The sequence below is a fragment of the Miscanthus floridulus genome, chromosome 4, assembly GCF_019320115.1.
Source record: "Miscanthus floridulus cultivar M001 chromosome 4, ASM1932011v1, whole genome shotgun sequence".
Lineage (NCBI taxonomy): Eukaryota > Viridiplantae > Streptophyta > Magnoliopsida > Poales > Poaceae > Miscanthus > Miscanthus floridulus.
The window spans coordinates 43,784,216-43,800,363 of record NC_089583.1 but is presented as its reverse complement, the minus strand read 5'-3'; positions in this window follow the sequence as shown (position 1 = coordinate 43,800,363).

The following is a 16,148-nucleotide window of genomic DNA, read 5'->3' as shown; positions in this document are numbered from 1 at the left end:
ATGGGACCCATGAGTCAGCGTCCCCTTTGAATGTCGGTTCTCCATTGCATCTCCACCATCCTTTCAAGTCGTATTGATCCGAGGGTCCAGAATTAATGCTCTAGCCTATATATAGCAGCCCCTACCCCCCTTCCTGAGATCATCCTGAAACCCTAATTCATATCCTCATCTTAGGATCAGGGCATCGCATTCAATAGAGATTAGTCCTCTAGGTAGGATCTATCTTTTGTATATAAATAGAGAGAGTGTAAGGGAAGAGTTTAGGGGAAGTACTAGCTTGTCGGTGCTACCACTACGGCTTGTACTTTGGCAGATCTAGGCTTCTTCAAGTCTACATCTGTGAAACATCTGGTAACTGATTTCTGTTTAAAGTAAGTTTTGTGCTCTTTTGTTCATGAGTTCACAGTTCTTTCAAGTGCTCTAGTCCTTGTTAGATCTCTCGATTATAGTAGTAATCATTAGCATAAGCGTGGTGCTTAGGCTATTAGCTACCTGTGTTTGCTCCCTATTTCTTGGTTGTGTGGTAGTAGCGGGAGGTGACAGCCCCATCTATCCTTTATAGTCCATACCAAATTGAGTAGATTCTTAAATTAGTAGGACCATAGTCACGTCAGTAGAGTTATCTATTAGCGGTGCTTTACCATCTAAGCGACATCCTGAAGTGAACACTAGAATCATAAGTCTTTCTTTTCATAGGGTCATAATCATCAGAATCCTCTCTACTCATACCTTAAACCATGATTGCTATCCCTGGACAAACTAATTGTTAGACAACACACACGTTTCCCCGTGGATACAATACTCGATAATACTCCGGGTGAAAACTACTTTGATACCCGCACGCTTATGGATTTTGTCTCTATGTGCCTCCATAGGTGTCAATAGCCATCACATCGCACTGCACGGCACCATCCCACACCCGGTACAATCATAAAAGTGGCTACTAGGCGCATGAATCATAAAAATATTGAATTATTCTAGGGGTGCATTGAGAAATGAATGGAATAGAAGACCAGGCTGTAACACCCCACGTCCATAACTACTTGTATGGTCTAGCCCCGCATGTGTAACAGTCCCTATATTCACGTAGCATTTCTCATATACTGTCGTCCTTGCTTCGTGTAAAAGGGTTAACCTAGAGACAATAGGTGCTACGTTTGGAACGATACGGATTATAAGCTGACTCTTACCCACCTAAACTTCTAAGGTGGTATTAAACGACCCACCAACTGCAACTCCGCATGTGCTACATCAGCCAACTTCACAACTACTGCAAGCTCCTTATGGGCTGGGTTGTTACATAGGCTATTTTATTGCAGTGACATTATAACCAATTATAAGAGATATGTATAGCTAGAATAACATATGTACCACATGTAACACATGAAGCCATAGTCCACAATGGGTACAAGGTGTTTCCCTAATTCTCTATACTAAATACTCCTTACTTCTTGTTACAAAATGTTTTTTTCTAAAGTATACTTTTACAAAAACTAGATTCGAAACAAAAAAACTACCACTATTGGTTTTTATATCCATACTCAAGATATTAAAAGTAGCAAATAAAGTTCAACGTGGTTGAATTGAGAAAACTCCAAAACGTCACATATTTATGACCAGAGGAAATATTCTGCAAAACAAAAAAAATACAGTTCCAGATAAGCTGGTCTCCAGAACTTGACCTGTAAAGGTGAGGTACACAAATAAACCGAAAATCTTATGGTGCTACTAGTTACTGTCATCCACCGCGCAGGGTTGTAAACGTGGCTTAGCTTTTCTTTGATTTTGCTTATCAACTCTGTGATGGTGACCTAATTTTATTCCATCACGATTGAGGAGGGTGTCATGAATTAGTGAGCCTGCCCTGGCCTCCCTGACCACGGGATGAGCCCAAATGGGAGCTGGTGGTGGGCCTAGGAGCCTGATGGAGATGGATGGATTTCAGGATATGATGTCACTGTAAGGATTGAGGTCGGTGTTGGCCGGCTCTCCTAACCAACTAACGAACTACTAGCAATCATCGATCATGAGGTTTTGTTTACTAAGGCGAACTAGCAATTGCCTCTCTTCTCTTAGTTTAGGGTGCCATAACCTTACCAATCATTAATAAAATAGAAAAGAAAACAGTACTAAAGTTAGCTAAAGAGAAATAATTATTTGGTTTAATAAATTTCCAGTAAAAGATCCGGCACTTCCTGTTTCCTCAAAAAAAAAAATAGTTATGCGGTACAAGTTGTGCCATAAAAGTTTGTAAGATGTATCTAGCATACATTTTTTTTGACAAAGAAATCTACCACACAAATATACAACCATAGATTGATTTCATAGCTTGACATTGTTGCAAGTATCTCATTTGAATGCTCCTGTTCAACACTTTAAAGCATAGGGAGGAAAATTTGTCTTGTGAGGACGACTGATAGGCCTCAGTGCCCCTCACCCCCCCGCCGGCGGCCCTCTCCCCCCTCCCTTCCCCTCTCTCCTTCCTCCATGACCGTGTATCTACCCACCTTCACCAGCCTCGCCTCTGCAGCTGGCGCTAGCAATGGATCCACCCCATCTAGATGTGCCGCCAACTCCCCATCGCCGGCTCTAGTGGCACCTTCTTTCCTCCTCCCCTCCCTTCTCCTGTTGTGTCTGGCCTCCACCTGTCGTGCACTCCTCTACAAAGCGCAAGCACGGACGTCGACACTAGTTGTAACAACCCAGGTTATCCAATAACCCAAAAATCCGAACTTAAAAATTTTCTAACAAAACCCATGCATAGTGAGAATGCATACTAGGAAACCACCCATGTAGTTGCATAAGTAGAACCCAAGTTAGCATGGTTGAACATTTTGCATTTAATTCAACATGTGAGTTGTTTCTTCATGATTTTATGTGATGTAATAAAATCAATTCAACCTTTATAAATAACTTGTTGTGTGTGTTGCCAACCCATGGCTCGGACTTCAAAACCCTAGATGACCCTAGCGGACCCCACTAGGGTGTGCACATGCTTGGAAACTCATGTATACATGCATAGAAGCCCTAGGTGTAGTGTGGAAATAGAAATAGAAATAGAAAAGGAATTGGAAAAAGGGAGAAAATGGAAAGAGGAAAGCAGCCCAAGCTGACCCAACAGCGGCCCAGCTCTACCCACATGCGCGCTCCCGTGCCTATGCCCGCGCTTTGACCGCCAACTTGCTTAGCCTGTGCAGCCCAGCTAGCCGACACGGCCTAGCACCGTGTCCACGCTCGCACGCTGAAAGCTCTAGTTTGGTTTTGCTGAAGTGATGAAACCCTAAGTGCTAACCTAGTTTATCAAAGTGATTATGAGATAGGTGGCACATTCCAAATGGTGGAGCAAATGAAGATCATGACATGATGATGGTGATGTCATGGTGATGATCAAGTGCTTGGACTTGAAAAAGAAGAAAGAGAGAAACAAAAGGCTCAAGGCAAAGGTATAAGTGGTAGGAGCTATTTCGTTTTGGTGATCAAGACACTTAGCGAGTGTGATCACATTTAGGTTCGATAGCCATACTATTAAGAGGGGTGAAACTCATATCAAAATACGGTTATCAAAATGCCACTAGATGCTCTAACTCATTGCATATGCATTTAGGATCTAGTGGAGTGCTAACACCCTTGAAAATGTTTGGGAAAATATGCTAACACACATGCACAAAGGTGATACACATTGTGTTTAGCACTTGGGAGCAAGGGTTCAAAACTTCACCGGTGGAGTACGGATAGTCCGACGGTGCCACCGACGCCCTATACAGAAAAGATAGGGTTTCACAGAGTGGACCGGATGCTAGCCTCAATTGGATCGGCGCATCCGGTGAGTGGAAGCAGTGAAGACGCTGGCGTCGGTCTTCAATCGAACGCTAGGTCACTTTGTCACTAGACGCGGAGTGGGTGCATCCAGTCCCGCTGACGTGGTGGCATAGAGAAGAGGAGAAGGACCGGACGTTGTTGTTGCGTCCGATCATGACTGACCGGACGCGTCCGGTAGTAGTTGAGCAGCTCTAGGAGCTCTCTAGACTCGACCAGACGTGTCCCCTCCTGTGTTCTGTCATGATCGAACTGATGCGTCTGGTCATGACTGGAACCTTACTGGAAGTGACCGGACGCTGGAGTCCCGCGTCTGGTCTTGGCACCGTGCTGCGTCCGGTCATAACTTAACCATTGAGATCAGGCGCTTAGCCTTTGAAGTGAGGGATGACGTGGTGGCCATCCGTTGACCAGAAGCTGGCAGGGTGCGTCCAGTCATTCTAACCGGTGCATCCGGTCGCCCTGATTTTTTAGTGAACAGAGGAGCCAATGGCTCTATTCATGGGGGCTCTCTATTTAAGCCCCATGGTCATCTCTAGCTCACTCTCTTGGCCATTTGCATTGACATAGCAACCTTATGAGCTTAGCCAAAGCCCTCCCACTCATCTCTATCATTGATTCATCATCTTTGTGAGATTGGGAGTAAATCCAAGTGCATTGCTTGAGTGTTTGAATCTAGAGGCACTTGGTGTTCGTGTTTCGCTGTGTGGTTCACTTGTTACTCTTGGTGGTTGCTGCCACCTAGATGGCTTGGAGCAGTGAGGATCATTGAGCGAAGGTTGGTGATTATCTCTGGCTCCGATCGTGGTGATTGTGGGGGGTTCTTGACCTTTCCCCGGCAGAGAGCCAAAATGTACTCTAGTAAAGTGCTTGTGGCTTGTGTGATCCTCATCGTGTGTTGGTTGTGCGGTACCCTATTGAGGGTTTGGCATGTGATGCCAATTAGCGCATGAACCTCCAAGTGAGTGAATCGCCACAATGAGGAGGAGCTTGCTGGCAAGCAAGTGAACCTCGATAAAAAATCATTGTGTTCATCATTTGATTCCGAGGTGATTGGTATTTATTGGTATTCATTCTTGTGATTGATTGGTTCATTCTTCGACTCGATAGTATAACTATCTTGCTCTCTCTCTCTCTCTTTACATTACCGCAAACTAGTTGTCAAGCCCTTTAGTGTAGCTAGTCGTGAGAGCTTGTTAGTTTGGTTAGTGTGGCTCTTTAGTTAGCTTTTGAGAGCATACTAACTTAGTGTAGTGACATAGCCATTGTGTGGATAGAGACTATAGAAACTAGAATTGTGGTAGGTGGCTTGCATTTTTAGTAGGCTAACGCAATACTCGCTTTGCCTCATATTTGTCTAACCGGTTTGTTAAGTATTGTTGTAGAAATTTTTTAATAGGCTATTCACCCCCCTCTAGCCATTAGGACCTTTCACATGTGCACCTGCGTGGCCTAGCAATGGGGCCCATGTTGCGCCCCTGCATCATGATGTGTTGTCGCCGCCAGGTGGGCCCTGCCTATCATCCCCTTCCCCTAGCACCCTCCTCTACTTTTGCGAACAGAGCAAAGCACCGGCGCTAGAGCATCTCGCCCGGTCCCCCGCTGCTCATAGTCGTTCACCCTTGGGCCATTAGCCACGGACACGTAGATGTGCGCCACGTCCACGATCCATGATGCCTACGCCCGCCTCCAGCTCGCACCCGTGCCACATGACATCACCATGGTGGCCCCACACCATTGACGCCACCCCATCCTTGCCTTGACTACTGGCGTTCAAAGTTGGGGGCGCTAGTGGGTGCGCAACCACCTTGCACTCCCAAAACCCTAGCCTAGAGGCTAGATCCACCCTACACGTCCCCCTCTAGCCTTCCCTACCATCCGCCACTCACCATGGCCACAACCTTCCTATAAGAGGGAACCCCTAGTGCCTTAGCGCCCCTCTGACACCCTGCCGCCACTCTTTGGCAACCCATGAACCACACATGCCCTAGAGGAGAAGGGAGGGGAGAAGCCGAGCCCAACGAAGACGAGGACGACGCTAATCACCTTCTTCCCTATCGTGGATTGGTACGGCGTTGCTACACCTTGACACTACTTTGACTCACCACTACACCACCATTCCAACCGCCCTAAGCCCACGATGAGCCCCTGTCGAACACCTCTGCTCACCCTCGTGCCCACGCATGGCCGCCGATGTGGTCCTCCAACCTACGAGACCAAAAGGCCTTGCCTTTGGCCATCACCCACACCCACATGTATGCACACACATACATAGGCCAAGAGCCAGCCCTATCGAGCCTTGGGTGCTCAGGAACACCGGTGTGCCCTCGCCGCGCACCGCACGGTCGCCATGGCTAAGGCCATCCATGGCACTGCCATGTTCCGGCCTTAACCCACTGGTAGAGGTAGCACAACCACCCTAGCAAGATTCACCTCACTGAGAGACATGACATGCGCTAGATAGATGAAGAAGAGAAGCCCCGAGGGCCGCTGGTCGCCTTGCGATGCTAGTGCGGCCATGCGCTCATGCCGTGACCATCCCAACCAACTCTAGCAGCCTTGTGAGACGAGACCTGGCAGTCAAGCTTTGCCTAGACCCGTGCACCGCACCATCTAGTTGGCTAGAGGAAAAGCCCCTACCTTGCCTTGGTCCATCGAGGCCGCATGCTCACCGGAGTTCCACCGTGTGCCCTCGCTATGGAGCAGACTCCGCTGTGCCGATTGGTCATTGCCAGCAAGCCCTTTGGCTCTCTAGTGACTCCAACTGAAGGAAAGGAGCCACCTAGGCTCCAATTGAGGCTGGGGCCACTGCGCCACCACCCGCCTTCATCGTCGAGCCGCTGCCGCCGTGGCCGCCTCGCCTAAAGACCTTAGTGCTGCCTCTGGAGCCCTAGCCATGTCCTCCATGGCACGGGGGAAGCTAATGGAGCTTTCCCCGGAGCCTCACTATCACCTAGAGCACCTTACTACCATCCTCGTGCTGCCACGAGCTACCGCATTAGCATGGTCAGCCATGCTGAGCCCCAAGTTACCGCCTGTAGCCCCTTGATGTAATCACCGTGACCCCACACAAACATAGAGCCCCTTACCTGCCCCGCTAGGGTGCTGCATCGCATGGCTGAGCGACTTCGCCACCGGCAAAGGGTGCCACCATGAGAAACAGAAGAGAGGGGGAGGCAGTCATGCCCTTGCCTGACCCTCGTGTGTACCCAGTGCACCGTAGACCGAATAGAGAGAGGGAGTGGATGCGGTCCACCGCGGACCATGCCTGTGGTCCATAGACCCACACGGCGCCGTCAACCATGGACCAGCCCCGTGGACCCAAGCCCAGTAGCAACCTATTTGTGTCATGTGGCCGCCTACCTATGCGACATGTGTCTAGGCCTGGCCCGGCCCAGACCGGCCCAACCTGACCCATATACGGCCCATGACCCAACCCATTAGGCCCAGTTAAACCCGGTCAGCGCTAATCGATGACCTAGCCCCACCTGTTAGTGACCATAACCGCCTCGCCCAATCACATGCTGCCACGTCTCAGCCTCTAGTTTTTCCATTTATTTTTCTTTTTTAGAAAATGATTTAAACTTAAAAAATTCAGAGAAAATTCATATGACCTCAGAAAAATATGAAACTAGTGCCCAAAATTTTCTAGAAATGAGCTCTACATCATAGGCTTGTGATTGAGTGCATTTGGATCTTTAGAATTTCTGTTGCTTCTTTGTCATCATCTATAGGAGTTGCTTATTGCGGCAATATGTCTTATTTGACAGACTTGGAGGAGCCACACACTAAGGAGCATGACCCCGACTACACTGAGGAGCTTGGAGACGACCAACTAGGTGGCACATCCCACCCAACCTCATATAATCCTATTAGATATGCTACAATGTAGATGCTAGTGCTTTACTTTTATGCAAATGATATGTGATAGGTTGCATGGTAGAATTGCTTGTGAGCCATAACCTTGTTGCAACCTATACCCCAGTACACCCGCTATTAGGTTAGATGCTCACTTACTTACTTGCTACTACTTCTACTACGTATTATATCTGTGATGTGATGCTTGGTGGAGGATTGCATGTGAGTGGTTAAGGCACTGGGTGCTGGTAATGTGGTAACAACTGGGGAGATCTTAGCATGTGTTTTGGGTGTGTGGTGAGGGTTGAGTCGATCGGGTAGGATCTTATGATGAGTCGTTGGGACAAGTCTTGCTAGTGGGGTGCGACCTGGGCATCCCCTACGAGCAGTACCTATGGTGTGTGCATGTGAGATGAGGAGATCTTGGGGTAGAGTGTCTTTGTGGGATGAAGCCCCGCGATGGAGGTGCCATCGAGGCACAGGGTGTTGGTTATCCCCTTTGAGAAGGTATCATGTCTGGCCCCCTACGTGCATGCCACTCCTCCCTGAATGGGCGAGGGACGAATGTAGACCAGCTAGGACGGTGTCACTACTACTAGGTTGGAAGTGGATAGTGTAGGGAGGTATGGGCATATGGCCCACACCCTCCTAAGATAGTGTAGTAACCTCTAGGGCCCGGTACTATGTCTCATAGTCTTAGCATTTTAGTGGACTCCAGGGTGGCCTAGGGCTGAGTGGTAAGGTGGCATCACACCGGTTGGAAGGTAGCCTGGTATCAGCCTAGGCGGGGCACCGCCAATGATAGTGATCTTGTGGTTCCAGGTGTACATGCTCTGTAGAGTTAATCGATCTATACATATAGCTATGTCCTTGGATATGGATATTCCTATGACCTATGATTTCCTTGATTAGTGAGTGGAGTCCTTTCTTCTCTCTCCCTAGGTTCTTGTGTTGGTTTTTGGCTTCGACCAATGAGGCAAGGTATGAGCGGGAGTCATCCATGTCGCCTAAAGAGTGTGAGTGGTGAGATGTGTGTGATGGGATGGGCGAACATGTGGACGAGATGGGTTGAAACTTGATAAATTATTATTAAAACTTGACATACTCGCATAGGAAAACTACTACCACAAATAGGTCTTTTGCTCTACCCTTGCATTCCACTACCACAAAGCAAACACAAAGCCTAGGGTGGGAGCCAGTGGCTAGTACAAATTGTACTAATAATTGTTTGATAGGTTCCAAGCCTAAGTACGACTACCAGGGAGACGGTTGGGAGGATTAGAGGTCTTGTTCCTACACTCAAGTTTGGTTGAGAAGATGGAATCGATGCCTGCTGCTTGTCTACTTGAAGCTATTCTAGATGTTGTATGCTCTAAGTGATTTCACCAGGTGGCGATGAAATAATGAGTAAACCTTGCTATTTATACTCTCTTCAAGATAGGTATTCGATGTATGACTATGATATCGACTGTTATTTGATAATGTTTAGGGATGATCACCTGGGACTATCATGTTATACTTCGAATCTGTGGATTTCCCTTTGAGGAAATCGAGATCATTTCAGTTGGTATTAGAGCCATACTTGACCCTAGGATGAGAGTCTTAGGATTGGACAGTAGAAATCAGAATGGAAGTTGTCTTCTTTGGTTATACGTACCGACCTTGCATATTTTTATGCATGGCTTATCTTTGTCTAGTCCATTGATTCCCTTTTGCTTAGATGCTCTATGATGTCCTCGAGGAGCTCGGTGTCCCTACCGAGCAGGTCGAGTACGTCTGTCATGGTGAGCCAGGACCCAACAGACTATAGGGCCACATCATCATCCACCGTAGGGTTCCTACGAGTTAGACCCTACTAGAGCTGCATACCTTCTAGGAGCTACAGGTGGAGACCTCCATCGTAGCTTGTGTCTAGTCCATTTTGCGTTTAGCTCTTCGCCGCATGATGCATAGCACCCACGAGCACCTTAGGAGGGGACCGTACTGCTTGCTTCCCTGAGCCCTAGACCTTACCTAGAGTACCAGGAGGCAAGTCTTGGCCACTGAGCAGACTGTCTACACTGAGGAGGGCCCTTGCCTTTAGGTGTCCGGACAGTACATCCTCTGCCAGGATAGGTACATCCTAGAGGTTGAGTTGCAGAACTGTCAGTACCAGGACATGTTGTTCTAGGCTAACAAGGCCTTCCTAGAGGAAGAGAAGAAGGAAGTACTCAAGGAGACCATCCATGTCGAGTGTGAGGTCTACGACCACATGGAGGCCTACTACAAGGCATGTGAGAGCAAGCTGAAGGAGGAGATTGTAGATCTATGAGACAAGGCTAGAGACTTTGGACTCCGCAATGACTACTTAGACTACAAGGTGCTTGAGCTTGAGGATGCCCTCGAGCACAAGTAGAGGTGCCCGAGGGATCACATTGAGATGGAGAAGAGGTATGGTTTTAGGAAGATGATGCTGGAGGGCCATTGCAACATGTTGGAGAGGGAGGTGGTTCAGTTGAGCATTAACACCGCTCACAACCAGCGCCACCTTATTGAGTACATGAAGTACATAGAATTCCAGAAGGATAGGGTAGATAGGATAAGCTCGGCATGGTTGACACCTACATTAGGCGACTTAAGGAGTTTAAGGAGATGCAGAAGTTCCTACCCTTTGAGTCATGCAAGAGGCCGCACAAGGAGCCCTTCTAGGTTGAGCACACTAAGCTCAATCTGAAGGCATGCCCTTCCGAGGACTACCCCGAGGCTTCGAAGACTGAGCAGTTGGATGAGGCCCTAGAGTACATCTTGAGGATGCACAACACCGATGTAGAGCTCTAGTAGATGGATGCTAGCACTTCACCACCACCTAGTCAGAGTTAGCTTCCTAGCGATGCTCTAATAATGTAGTAGTCATAGTGTTGATGATGAGCCCTGTGTGGCTATGAGACATGACTCACTTTTAGGAGTAGAGTAGAATGTCCCTCTTTTGGAGTCTACCTGCATGTAGTGTGATTCCTCGCAAGTTTCTAGTGTAGCTGCTGGAGACATCGCCATGTAACAAACTCATGTAATGAATGTTTGGATCTTAATGCTTCTTATGATTATTCCTACTTCTTTGTTTGAGTGTATGCATAGAATTAAATTACTAATTGAATTGCTGATAAATCATCTAACCACTTGATAATAACTTGTAACCTAACATTTGCAGCAAAGATGTCATGTTGCCACGTAGAACGCATGAACCATCACTCTCCATCCCCTGTGCCCGCTAGCCGTGGTCATGGTCGTGGCCATGGGCATGGAGGAGGACGCACTGCCACCCGTGCTGCCCTCAACCTCAAGGAGGAGGTACCGCCTGCTAGAGAGCAGCACATGGAGGAGCCCATTGTAACAGAACCGACCAAATCATAAGAATGTAAGTATAAAAACAATCACCGAAGCGATCAAATTCCTGTACTTAAGCTCCCATAATCCCGGTAGTCCGGAAATCACGAAGGATTTCAACCAACTCTCGACATACAAACCAAGATCGTAGTGATTCAACACAACACATCATTCGTTACAACATTTCACAAGTAGCATTCGAATTACATCCATCAGAGTTCCAATAACATATTACAAACCAAGTTTGAGTGTGCAGAAGCAACATAGTTTAGTACAAAACATCATAGTTTTCAAATACATTGCCAAGTCTAAGTCATGTCCCACAAAAGCATTATCAGGTATGAGAACTAGTAGAAACCGCACCCCACGGTCTAGTCTTCATCCCCAGCTGGGAGAAGGCAGTACTTGCAGCAACCAAAGTAGAACTGGTCATCTGCAACAGATGGGAGATAAACCCTGAGTACGAGAAGGTACTCAGCTAGACTTACCCGTCAAAACTAGAAATAAAAGACACCAAGGATCATGCAAGGCTTTTCAGGTGGGCTAGCTTGACACAGTTGCATAAAAGAGCTTATGATTATAGTAACCAATTTAAACTTAGCATCAAGCTTATCATCATTTACCTGTCCACTAGATTAGCACCTGTACTAGAGCACTCACTTATTAGGAGCAAACAATATTAACCATTGCAGGTATAATAAGGCTGTCATCATTATATCATCATTTCCGAACCATCATGTTATTTAGTGTATCTACTTTGGAGATAAGCCCATCAAGTTCTCACTAACCGGGAGAGACGACGACTCGAATCGAATTACAACTCAGCTGAGGGGGTATTCCTAACTCTCACCCTAGCATACTTTGCAAGGGTAGCCGTGGGTCACCTTTGGGACAACTCAAGAACCAAATTCGTGGGTTTGATCAGTGCCAGCGCTCTTAGGGATTACCCTTCTGCCAGGACAATCAGGACTTTTAAATCACCTGCCCTTGGACTCATGCCTACGGCTCCCTTCCGAGGCGTACTTTATACTTATCGACTCCTGGCCTGAGGTGAGCTACTCGGCTTCGTGGTCGGTCTCTAGACCCGGCCAACTAAGAGCGAGGCATGCGTTCAACATGAACAGGAAAGGCTCCAAGATTCAGTCCTTAATCAACACAGACGGAGTCACTGCAAACCGGCAAGCCTCCGTCCGGTCTTCATTTCAAATTAAGACTGGTTCTTTTCCACGATAACAAATATAGCGAACCGTGCCACATGTATATTCCTATATCTCGTAGGTGACAGGAAATCACCCGACTTCTACCGCGTTTAAGCAGGGCTAAGCACTATGCGAACCTGAGCTACATAGGATTCAGGGTAACAATATCTGGACAAGGATTGGATAACCAATGCAGCAAGTGTTTGCATCCAACCCCTAAACTTAATGCAACAATATATATATGTAACAATAATACTATAACCGCATTTCGGAAATTAGGAGGCTTAATATGCACCGGGGCTTGCCTTTCACAAAGTTACAAGGACGGTGATCCAGGCACTCAACGGTGACCTCGTCTAGCACTTCTCCTGAAGGCTGCACCTCCTGAACCTCTGGTGTCGGCTGCTGCTGCTCGCTCGGTTCCTCGAATTCCAGCAGTGTTACTCCCTCCGGTACACCTATTGCATGCTGATGCACAAGATAAATATCATGGATGCATAAGGAATGACATGATGCTCATGATGAATGAATCACAGTAAGTGTTTACGAAAGCATCAATGGACACCCGTTTACCGAGTAAAATAGCTCTATTCAAATCACTTTAAGCATGTATCTAACTTAACTTAAAGAACAAGATCAACTTACCTAACTTGCATAACCTAAGATAAAGATGCTCATCTTCAGTTAAAGGCCTAACACCTAGGAACATTACCACAAACTTAGAAATAGTAAACGCATACATAAATCAACATTTAAAGTTTCATATGCACACAAGTAGTCCCTTAATTCAATCACAACCAGGGTTCTACAATTCCAAATGACTTGCATGAGGACATTCTGGAAAGCTTATGAAATTCTCTACAAAAAAATTGTAAACATCACAGCATGATACTTACGTTAACCAAATCGAATTCCAGTAAACCTAGAATCTGTCCAGAAATGACAGGGTTACTAACTTAATTATTTAATGATGATGCAAAAGCATAATTTGACCAAACCAAGTTTACCAACATGTTTTGCATACCAGAGAAACACTAGAAGTATAGTGCCAACTTCTAAATAAATTATTTAATATCCTTTTCAAATTTATTTAGTTAATTAGGTGATTAAAGCAATATATAGTAAAACTATTCATAAAAATCTACAAAAATTACAGTAGCTATCTCATGCTTCATATAAACTACCATAAAAATTTCAAAGCCATTGAGCAAGCAGAACTTGTTGTATCCAAAATAACAGGTGGCATGTCTATTTTTAGCACAATTAGGAAACCCTATTGAAAAGTATCAAGCAACAGATTTCTTATTTTTCCTAGTATCATTCTAGCATAAGAATAGCACTCACCAAATTTTACCTTTACTGGATCTATAGAAAAATTATGAAAATTCACTCAAGATCCACTTATGCAAACAAGATAATTTTCTATCTCTTACATACAGTGTCCAAAATTTATGAAAATTTAACTACAAGCTATTCATGATATGAGCAGTACACCATAAAAATTTCATGCCATTTGGAGCTACCTAGAAAAAGATATAACTACCCCTATTTTTTGTATGATTAAAAGAGATAAATAGAAACTCCTATTTTCATAACAGAACATGGCATGGATTATATTTTTAATAGAAACTAGACATTATCATGAACTCAACAAAATTAGAACCACATCATTTGGATCTATCTACTAGGAGATACATATTTTTGAATATCTATACAAATCTGTAAAAAGAATAAAACAAAAACACATTTGAAAACCTATCAGCTACTGGTGGGCCAGCCCGAGGAACGGCGGCCCACGAGCAGGCGTAGGTGCGGCCTAGAACGGCGCGGCCCAGCCAGGCTCCCGCCTCAGCCTCAGCTGCTGACAGCCGGGGCCCGCGTGACAAAGAAACAGGCAGGGGAGGAGAAGGAGACGGCGGCGAAGCTCATCGCCGGTGACTCCTCCAGCGAGGTCGGCGGTGCTACGACGTTCAATACAATAGTGCGCATCTATTGGTGCCCTCAATTGAAGCTAGTACTGCGGCTACAGGGGTTGGCGACGAACAATGGCGGTGCACGACCGCGGCATGGCCGACTCCGGCGAGATGACGGCGTCGCAGCCCTATATGGCGACCCTACGAGCTTCAGCAGTGCTCCTAGGGCCTAGCGCGAGACAGAGGAGGGATGGCAAGGGCACGAGGATAGCTGGCCACATGGAGCGCCAACTCCGGCGAGGGCAGCCATGGTGGCGGTGGAAGAAAACGATGCATTCATCCTTACCGAGACTCAATTGACCCGATTGCACGGTGGAGGTGGTAGAGGGGATCACGGTGAAGCCATAGACGAGCTAGGCAACGCATTTTCATGGTGGCAAGCGCACACGACGATGGCGACACACAGTCAAGAATGGCGGACGGCTGCGGACTCGGCGCTGTGCGCGGAGAGGGCGAGAGGGAAGCGAATGGGGCAGGCGGTGCGTTTGGGCAGGCACTGGCCGTCTTCTGGAGCGCGGACACACGACGTGGAGACCCCAGCAGTGCATGAATGCCACACGGCGAGTGTCGCCTGAGCCGGTCGGCCATGGCGACACTGACCATTTTCTGAAAATGGCGATTCAGTGATCACCGACGATGACTGACAGAGCAAGTTTGACGGTGATTAGCCCCTAATCCGTGACGATCTAGACTATGCCATAGTTAACAAAGTTGATCATCTATATGTGAACTACAACTCTTATTATTGGAGCTCGAGCTGGTTTGGCTTTGTTAGGGAGATACAAGGTGAAAAAGTTGGGTACACAAAACTGCAAAACACTTAAGGACTTAGAAAATTTCTAAGTATGAAATCAGCATGAAATTCTGACTTGTGGGCCATGTTTGAGCTTATTCTAGCCATTTTCATGAGATGATCATAAAACAACTTTTGTTCCTTAATAAATTAGCTACAATTTTGATAAAGAGTGCATAGCCATGCAAGGTCTCTAAGTTGGTCTTTTGAATCGGTCAAACAGTGACACTCCAAGGGTCAATTCAAGTCAAACCTCCACTTGAGGGCATTTTGGTCATTTTGATCTACATGAACAATGTCCCAACATGTAACCTAAGTGTAGTTAAGGTGTAATAGACCATAATCAACCACTTTACAAATTGTTATACCAACTTCTAATGATCACATGTGATAAAGCAACTTAAAACAAGCAATTCACTCATATGTTTCAATTCCATGTTTCACATGTTTCATGACCTTGTTGTTATTTTATATTTGTCATATTACTACCCTGTTGCCATGTTTCAAGGTATGAGAAATTCATGTTGCATTCATATGTTGCACTACTACCATTCATAAGCAATCAAGTACGAAACAAATAGAATATGCGAATGTTGCATATGTATGTTTCAGTGACAAGGGCATGATGACATAGATGATGCATATGTTTATGAAATGACATGCAATTTAGTGGAAGCCAAACACCTAGGGTGTTACACCCATCCTGGAGGAGCTAGTGCAGCCCAGCCTAGGGGCAAGGACGCTCCACCTAGGGGCGACGATGCTCTACCACCACCGCCACTTCTGTCTGAGGTGATGGACCGCTAGACACGTCTCATGGAGACACTGGCTGAGGGGCTATTGCGCTGTAATGGGGGACTACCCAATGACTTTTAGAGGAAGTAGGAGGGTTTCCTCATGCTAAGGCCCCTACCTTAAACAGCTCAGACAATGACCCCATCACCACCATGGACTAGCTATGTGAGATGGAGAAGAAGTTGGACCTAACCACTTTCTCTAATGAGGAGTGTGTTGGAGTCGCAGCCCACCAGCTCACTAGCGCCACACGTGTGTGGTGGGACAACTACTATGACACCCAGGCTGACCCCGCGCACATCTCATGGGAGGAGTTCACCGAAGCCTTCCACGAGCACCACGTGCCCGAGG